The sequence below is a fragment of the Rhagoletis zephyria genome, unplaced genomic scaffold (genome assembly GCF_001687245.7).
Source record: "Rhagoletis zephyria isolate East Lansing unplaced genomic scaffold, Rhagoletis_zephyria_1.1 Rzeph_scaffold_00544, whole genome shotgun sequence".
Taxonomy (NCBI): domain Eukaryota; kingdom Metazoa; phylum Arthropoda; class Insecta; order Diptera; family Tephritidae; genus Rhagoletis; species Rhagoletis zephyria.
Window position 1 is genome coordinate 23,916 of NW_016157628.1, and position 9,913 is coordinate 33,828.

Consider the following 9,913-nt stretch of genomic DNA (forward strand, 5'->3'; position numbering starts at 1 on the left):
CTCGGTATGGTTATTGTGCTTGCCACATAAAAGCAAACCGTTGAAAATTGTTGAAATCGGACTAAAATTGAGGCCGCTTTTCATATAACGGTAAATTTGAGATATGCTTGAAATTTCAATATTTCGAAATTTAAGGACACTAATTTAACTACTTAAACGGTATACACCCCGGCTTATCATGTAGCGGTAGCTTTCGGAAAGGTGGAAAACATATATTTAATACTTGCGCCGGGTATTTAATGTTCGGCTCCGCCCGAACTTAGACTTTCTTTTTTTGTTCTTTTAAATGTTGAGCTGCCAAAAAGGTGTCAAACAGCTCTTTCGAAGTTCCAGTTTCCTCCTCCCAAATTTTCAGGAAAATGCTACTCAGTGGGATTTAATAAGTGGAAGATTTCTTTCTCGGGAGAAACGAATCCCGGAGAACAGACTCCCCAGGTGTATTCAGAATTGGGCTGCTTGAGTATACGAAGTACAATATTTCTATTGTGTAAATTCGAGGCTCGGTTCATTACGATTAAGTACAAATAAAGTTTCGGTATTTCGATATTTGTGAAGAAGTGCAAAAAATAAATAGATCCTGGAAATCTGTGTCAATAATGGTAAGTATCTTTTTAATTTTCTTTACAAAATTTATCTTTGTTACCTACAGTAACAATATATATATATATCACAAAACACTTTACTTCACACTTCATAAAAAATACTCTAACCTATATTTGCATGAAAAATAAATTAGGGTTGTAAGATAACAATAAAGATGAAAATGGAGATGGAGAAGATAAAGATGATGAAAATAAAAGTGAAGGAGTGAAATAAGTTTTATCAGACAACGTAAAAACAAACGTTGCGTAATAACTGTTATCAAGCAACGTAAGAAATAAACGTTGGGAAGTAAATCTTATTGGCGACGGAAAACATATTTCTCCTGCATAACAGTTATAAGGCAACGGAAAAAGTAAACGTTGGGTTATAACTCTTATCAGCGAAATAAAAAATATTTCTCATCTAATAACTGTTATTGTACAACGTTTTTCCGATAAAACTTCTATCTGTTATGTCCCTGGTTTAATGAAATTTTTGTTCTAAAGTTCCTGTATAGTTTAGGTTCACAACTTAAAACGCCAAGTGGCGCTGGAGTCGAGTTATTAATAAATCGTAATTATTATCGGATCTGGCTAATATTTAAAATATGTATTGGTAACGTCAAGGGAAGTATTTCTGCGAAAAAATGCCTCGCCAGGTGGCTCTGGAGTTGAGTTATTCGTTAGGTTATTTAAGACGGCAATGGAGGATATGCTTTCTGACAACCAAAAAACCAAACGTGAACGTGAATTGTGGTGAAAACGTTGTGCCAAATATTTCAATAAAGAAATTCATTTTGGGCGTGGGATGAAGCTCGCCGGGTCTGCTAGTCTTTGTTATATGATGTGGAAAAAATATATCTTATATTATTTTTCAAACAACAATGTACAATATGTACATTAAGGTGGTCCTTAAAAAAACTGAACGATGTTTTCCGTCTCACCCCCTCAATCGGTAATACCACGATCACAGATATCACACATAAATTTTGGTTCCGATTGGAGACGGTTAAGGCGTGTCGCACAGGGGGGCAAAGTTCAGATTCTTCTATAGAGTGAAAATCTCTCAAGTGGGCCACCCAAAATTGGATGGTCAGGATTTTTTCGAACAAATCACTTTATTCGGTTTACAACCATAAAAAAAATTAATTTGAACAATTATGCAAAATTCGAATCTTTACAAGAGTTATTGCTACTAAATATATTAATAAAATTTAAAATCGAACGTACGTATATGGCGTATGAGTAACATTCTCATCTTCTCTGAGTACCTTCGATTTTAACTTTTCCGTTATAAACAGTGTTGCCAACTTTTGCTTTTCAAAAAGTACCAAAAACTTGGAAAAAAGCGTTTTATCACACTAAAAGCAGCAATTTTTTTTTGAATCAAAAGATGGTTTTTTCATAACAGTCTGTATTTAACAAAACCAATAAATTAACAATATTTACAAGAATACATACATACATAAATCAATACACAAAATTTTTCGCTTATAACGATTGATTAGCCTCACACATGCTATGATGACTCATACTTACGACGTAATATCGAAGTACTGCGCATTAAAACTGGTATNGAAATGTCAAAGCATACTGAGCATCTTTCTCTTTGACACCATGTCTGAAATCCCACGTGATCTGTCAAATACTAATGCATGAAAATCCTAACCTCAAAAAAATCACCCGTTATAACCTCAAATATCGCCAAAAACCGTGTTTTTGGCACTTTAAGGGTTAGGATAATGCTAAGCAATTATGCGGCCAGATTTCGATTCAGCACCAAGAAACGATGTTTTTTTTATTCAGGTGGTAAAAAAATCAAAATTTATACAAATAATTAAAAAAGGAAAAAAGAAATATTTAACTTACGCGAATAGAATTCAACATATTGGGTTTGTAACTTCAGCTTTTTTTGGTTAAATAATTTTTTTTGGAGTTTTAATTTTCAAAAAGCACTAAATCTAGTGCAAGTTGGCAACTATGGTGATAAATGGCACAGATTCATCATCAGCGAACCCCCAATTGTAAAGTTTTAGGCGAATCCAAACGATTTTGATATTTTTGGCCGCCACATTGGGTCCAATATTTTGATTTTTTCCAATCTGACTTTAGATCCCTAATCAGTGATCCCTATTCCTCCGAGTAACGAACTTGATATATTAAAAAAAATCATCAACCGTTTTGATTCGTATCTAATCAACGATCTCGAAAACTATAGAATATGTCGCGATTTAGCTTTCTGCCAAAATTTGCAGAAAGAAATTAATAAGTATATTCGCTTTTTCGCGGAAATAGCTTCTTTAACACGGTGCAGTAAAGGCGCCATTTTTAATTTTTTTAATTCGCTGCTAGGGATGCCAACTCTATTAAGGCTTATTCCCTAAGATTCCTGAAAAAATCATCCTATTTTCAATCGTATTCCCCGAAAAAGCTTTTACTGTTTAAGGCACTTGATTCTCATTTTTATTAAAAACTCAAGAAATATCATTAATTAAGTATAATGAGATAATAAGGACAGTCTTTTTTAATAACATATACATCGGGCATAGAGGGATTATTCCTTAGAATCATATGTTTATTTCTTGATGAAATTTTTGTAATTGTATGCAATTCGCACCAAAATGAAGAGAGTTTTTATTTTGAGAAAGTTGTTTTGTAAGTAAAATTGCCTGCAAAGTATCTATACCAAGCCTATTTCTGATTGCAGCCAGCGTTGCCATTTTCATTTCGACTGGAGTGTTTCACTCCCTTTTTCAGCTGAACACTACGTCACTCCCTCTTTTGCAAAAATACTCGGATTTTGAGAATATCAGAATTAAATATTTACTATGAAATGAAAATGAATAATTACGTTTACATATGCGTAAGCTATTTACAAAAAAATTAATAACAATTTCAAATACCTAAATCACTGTTTTTACAATGGTGAAAAATTTTTATTTAATGTTGCCAGATTATAAAAAGGCAACAATATGGTCATCGAAAAAGAAAACAAACCTTCTGATTAACCCAGTAAGAGGGGAGACCGGTATGTTTACATGTATGTATTAAAAAAAATATTGATTTGATGAAAACATGGAGGGTAGGCACTGTAGCCAATGTTAATCATCTATTACGACCTCCGAAAAACGTTCCGGTGCATTGTCCGGAGGACACATCAGACTAGGTCGAGCATACTTTGAAGTGCCATTTAATTATAACTTAAGAAAATTTTATTACAAGGCAGTTGAGAAGTGCATGCCCAAAAATTTCACAAATTACATTAAGACCAATTCCACTTCAAATCATGCAAGCCGACTGCACCTATTTTTCCGAGTCACTTGAAACTATAGTATACTACGTCCCGCATAAAATTAATTTTTTTATTTTATTTTATTTTTTTTTATTTTTTTTTTACACATTGATAAACATAACGGGATCCCTAATGTTATCTAAAATAGATTATGGACTCCCAATTTACGGGTGGTGCGCTGACACACATATAAAACTTCTGCAAGCGCCATACCATACAGCGGTTCGACGCAGCTTAAACGCCTTCCCCACTTCACCAGTCAAATCTATGTTAGCTGAATCAGGCCTCCCCTCCATTTGTGAACGGCGTGAACTCGCTACTTGGAGACTGATCCCCAAGTTTTTTAATACTACAAATAAAACGCTATTCAACTCATTCCGCCTCGCTGCATGCCACAAACGTAAATACCACACCAAATCTACTATTCGTCGGTGCGTATCCTATTGCAAAGAACTAGAGCTTCAAATACCTCCAATGTGCAATCAAATTTGTAGGCAAGCGCCTTAGGTCGCTGCCACAATCTTCTTTAACCGAGTGTTTACACTCCTACCCCAAAGCACACACCAGTAAGGAATGCTTTAAACAATTATTCTTTGAACACTTTAACAGTAGCCAGATGTCCAACTGGATCCCCATATTTACAGATGATCAATAAACTGACCACAGTACAACGTTCGGTGTAGTGCACCAAAATGGAACACTCATAACAGCCGGTTGGCTCCCATTGCACTGTTCTATTTATACAGCAGAAGCAGTCGCGGATACTACAAGCCGCAGAATTTGCATCGAAAAATAAAGGGCATATCGTTATTTGTACAGATAGTATGTCGGTAGTCTCAGCAATTAAAAATATCTACCACGATAATCCCATTGTCAACCAAATAGGGATAGGCTTATAAAACACCAAAAGAAACTCCAAATCCTTTGGGTTCCTGGGCATAAGGGGATTCCAGGCAACGAATTTGCCGATGAGGCGGCCAAGAACGCATACTTATCTCCCTGTTAACGTTTAATGCATCGCCGAGCAAGGATTTGCAGAAACTTATAAATAGACACCTTCGAAACATAAAAACTTCAGACTGGTCCCATTATCAGCATTTTTACTACACCAATAATCCTGATTGTAGAAAGCTCTTTACCCAGCGGAATTATCAAGGAAAGAAATTAGCTACTTTACACGACTGAGGCTGGGCCACACAGTGATTACACATAGCCACCTTCTACAAGGTGAAACTCCACCTGCCTGCCCGTATTGTTCAAATCGCCTATCTGTCCAACACATCCTCGACGATTGCCCAAACCTATCGACACTGCGAGCAATGAATTTCAGTACCACTGTACCGTCAACCTTACTAATTGTAATTACACTCCGAAACGTTAAAAAAGTAGCTAAATACATCAATGGCATTAATTTAAGCAGCAAAATTTAACCAACATTAATAATATAAAATATATTATAAGATGTATATGTCAAGTTCGGAATTATCAGAACAGAATTTGTATATGTAAATGCACATGCAAAGGAAAAAACATATGTAAAATTTAGACAAAGATACGTACAAAAGAAAGAGTTGTAAACAGTAACATCGCACCGTAGGCCCTGGCAGCTAGTGTGTTTTTTTAAGTTAGTTTAATATTTTATATTACTCTAATNAATAATAATAATAATAATAATTTTTTTATTCAAACATATGGCACACCGTTTTCACCACATTTCCCGTTCACGTTTGGTTTTGCGGTCATCAGAAAACTTATCCTCCATTGCCGTCTTAAATAACCTAACGGAAGCGTTATGTCGAAGTTCCTGCGGCAACAATGGTCCGGTTCGATGGTGAATCGTCCTAGAATCTGTATATTTAGTATAGGTGGTTATGGTGGTATATTTAACGGTGGTTATTTGATTTTGATCCCTGGTGTCTCCGAATGACTTCACTTGACAAATTTTTGCAATAACTGGACTCCAGCGCCACTTTACGGCTCCTTTTTCAATAGTATTAGAATAGGAATAGATAGGCCCCTGGTCCACCCATCAGAAAAAAGTATCATATATGTTAATCCAGGCTGCAAGCTGCCTACGCGCCAAATTTCATATTTAAAACACCATATTAGAAGATTTTTTCGAATAGATTGGCAAAAGGCAACCTACGTACTAAATTTCAAGCAAATCGGACGATAAATAAGATTTTTTCGAATAGATCAGTCCCTGGTCCACCTACCGGAAAAACGTATCCTATGTATATGTTAATCTAGGCGAAAAAATACCTACGATCCAAATTTCAACCTACCGGAAAAAAGTATGTTTTTTTTGGCCCATGACATGGTGGTTGATGAAAGCTATTTATGTACAAAATTTCATGAAAATCGGACCTGCCGTTCGCGAGATTACCTGTTACAAAAAAGTGACTTCTCTTTATATAATTAGTATAGGTAATACGTGTACCGAATTTCAACCAAATCACACCATAAATAAGATATTTTGCGAATAGATCGGTCCCTGTCCTACTTACCGGAAAAAGGATCCTATATACTAATCTAGGCAAAGCTAGCTACGCGCCAAATTTTAAGCAAATCGGACCATAAATAAATTTTTTTCCAATATATGAGTCCCTGCTCCACTTCCCGGAAAAAAGCATCCTATATGCTAATGTAGATAAAAAGCGTACCAAATTTTAAATACATCGGCCCTAAATAAGATTTTTTAGAATAGATCAGCCCACTTCCTGGAAAAAATGATCCTATTTGCTATTCTATGCAAAAAGCTACCTACGTACGTATTTTAAGCCAATCGGACTTATTATTCGAGTAAATCGGTCCTTGGTCCACTTCCCGGAAAAAATATCCTATATGCTTATCTAGACCAGTGACCGCCAAACACTTTCCTGGGAAACGAATATTCGGCCTTTCACATGTACACAATCGGCTTCTTACACGTACACAATCCGAACGTCAACAGAAAGAGTAGCAGAGCAACAAATTTTATTTAGTTGCATGCAAACAATAGGCCACAGTATAGACAGTAACCAACCTTTTTGGGTTGTTGTTGTAGTAATCGTTGTTGTTGTAGTTATATTCACTCCTGAGGAAGGCACGGGGTTGTGTGCTGCTATTTAATGGCCTTCCTCAGACTTTTTCTTAGATTTCAGGGTTGTGTGCTATATTATTATTAGATAAATAAATTTAAGTATTTGTCAAATCGTGATTTTATTAAAAGAAAATTATAAATGGTGTTGAAAAACCAAACAAACGCTCGTGCGAAAGCTCTATTTTTGTGTATTGTTAAAATTTATACATGGCGTACTTATTCTTTTGTGGACTTTATGTTACTTGAGAATTTAGACAACGTGCGAGCTGGCAGGTTCTGTTATCAATATAATTAACACAAGCTTTTCCGAGTGGTTGCCTTCCAATAAAAAGAATAAACAAATATTCGCAAATAAATTGGATTTATTTTATAACTGACAACTAACCTACGCTTTTTGTTCTTTTCTCCATTTTAATTTTGACTCCTTATTACCGCCAACAACTTTATGTGTATACATATTTACAAGCTGTCAAAATTTTGCGTAGTCCCACGAGCTAGGTAAAAACTATGGCATTCGTATTCACAACGAGAAATCTCAAAATTTTTGTTTGGTCTTTCCAAATTTTCTCTTTTTAACCAGTTGGCAAAGGCCCTCAGTGGCAGCGCTCCGAGCGTTGAGATAGTAATTTCATGTCAATTAGTAGAAAAGTTCCATGTTGAAAAAACTTTTTATTATGGCGAGAAAATTTTTCATTTCTGCTGTGCCAATTCGTAACTTTTTACTGCTGGAAATTTTTGACAGTTGTTCTGGTTCAGAAGAAGTTGAGCAATTAAAGTCAGAAATTATACAAAAAAGACTTGTCTTTACTGACATTTATTCTTCTAGAACTAAAAGCCATGCATTTATTAGACGCCTTAGTAATAAAATTAGAACAAAAAAATTCTTCAAAACCATCAGGCAGGGTTGAAAATTTTCATTCACCTCATAGTTAACAAAAATTTACAATCCGTAGTACTTTTCTATCAATTCTCAAATGCGTTTAATTTAAATCGTTTAGAAAATGCGTCATTTATGTATACCATTTTATGTGGAATTATTCAATAAATTTCGTTTTACACTATACTTTTTGAAACTATTTGGAGTTAATTATTTTTTGTTTCTAAAAAGCAACCCTGCGTGCTTGGAAGGCGTGTGTACCAATAATTTCATCCCTAGCATATTCATCCCCGAGGAAGGCGGTCGCCAAATTCACCGAAGGTTGTTTACTGGTTATATTGTGCAATAGGCGAAGCAGGTTGATGACGCATTTCCGTGCATTACCACCAACACATTCTCATTTTTTATTTCATAACTAATACATTCTCATTTTAAGACTTCTCTTTTTGGCGGACACTGATCTAGACATAAAGCTACCTACGTACCAAATTTTAAGCAAAGGGGACCACAAATACGATTTTTTCGAAAAGATCAGCCCACTTCCTGGAAAAAAGGATCCTTTATGCTATTCTAAAAGCTACTTATGTACCAAATTTTAAGAACGGGCAATAAATACGATATTTTCGAATAGATCGGTTCCTGGTCCACTTTCTAGAAAAAAAGGATCCTATATGCAAACTGTGGGCAATCGCGGCTCTTTGAGCCAAATGCGGCTCTTTGCTTAGCAAAGTGCGGCTCACTTTATTATTTTTTGCTGAAAATATTTTGGCTCTTTTTACTTCTTAAAATACATATTTCTTTGCTCTTTGAGCCAAATGCGGCTCTTTGCTTAGCAAAGTGCGGCTCACTTTATTATTTTTTGCTGAAAATATTTTGGCTCTTTTTACTTCTGAAAATACATATTTCTTTGCTTGTGTTGTTTTTTTATTTTATCCTGTTAAAATACACATACGCAAATTAAGATCGGGACATTACCCGCAATTGGAGAATGAAAATTGGCTTTCTGACTAAATGTTCTCAAAACTTGAATTTGGCTCTACAAGGAGAGAATAAAAATATTTTTGATTTGTCCCAAATTATTTAAAGTTTTACATCTTTTTATTCATGATCTCATAAAAATAATATTTCATCATTTTACTTGGCTAGAAAAAAATATTGCACATGTGGAAGAGGATAAATTGGACCCCTATGTCTTAAAACGGTCGGCCGCTGGGTTCAAGCCCTGGTCAAAGCAACATCGCAAATAAAATATAGAAAAAAGGTTTTTTCTTAACAGCGGTCGTCCCTCGGCAGGCAATGGCAAACCTCCGAGTGCATTTCTGCCATGAAAAACAGCTTCTCATAAAAATACAATCGCCGTTCGACAACATCAAGGCGCACGCCACAAATCGGAGGAGAAGCTCGGCCAAACACTAACATATGTGTAAGCGCCAATCTATTACACTATGCGACAGTCAAAATCGGGATGGGATGAAACCAACGGGAAATGTTATATCGGTCAAAAACAAGTTATACGTGGCGCGGCGTTTCGCTGGGTCACGTCTAGGAATCGAGATATATCGATTTGAAGTTAGTAACTATCATATAGGGGAAATTGTCACCTTTGGTGGTCTTTTTTTGACATAACTCGAGAACCACTAGTCCGATTTTGCTCAAACAAATTAAAAAAAAATTAAAAATTACAATTCCTTTAATCTGTTCATATAACGTTTTTCTATATAATCAACAGTTTTGCCGGTAAAAATAAATGTATGAAAAAAAAAAATTTTTTGCCTAAAATATTAAATTTTTTAATTTTTTAAATTACCTGTAATAATTTTTAATTTTATGTGTTAATAATAAATAATATATAATAAATATTATCCAAATTCATTGAAACATAAAATCAATATTCTTGTCAAAATTGTGAATAAAAGCGAAACGCGTCCATCGATTTTCATGATCTATGTCTCATTTTGCTTAAAGGTTATGTGACTTTGCGTGAAAGTAATACGACTTGCCTTTTTTCCGTTTTGGGTTTTTTATGAATTTAAAAAATAAAAAAATTTAATATTTTAGGCAAAAAATATTTTTTTTCTTCA

At 34.8% G+C, this 9,913-nt stretch overlaps 1 protein-coding gene and 1 long non-coding RNA gene across 3 annotated transcripts in view; both read right to left on the minus strand.

The window, feature by feature from the left end:
• Klp54D (Kinesin-like protein at 54D) overlaps positions 1 to 9,913 on the minus strand; it is a 113,218-nt gene that overhangs the window by 23,909 nt on the left and 79,396 nt on the right. The window lies entirely within an intron of this gene.
• The window catches only part of LOC108360239 (uncharacterized), an 8,708-nt gene continuing 462 nt past the window's right edge, over positions 1,668 to 9,913 (minus strand). The window contains exons 2-3 of the long non-coding RNA XR_001847074.1: positions 7,172 to 7,176; positions 1,668 to 1,773 (exon numbers count right to left, since the gene is read on the minus strand). This is a non-coding gene — a long non-coding RNA (uncharacterized LOC108360239). The remainder of the gene's footprint in view (positions 1,774 to 7,171; positions 7,177 to 9,913) is intronic.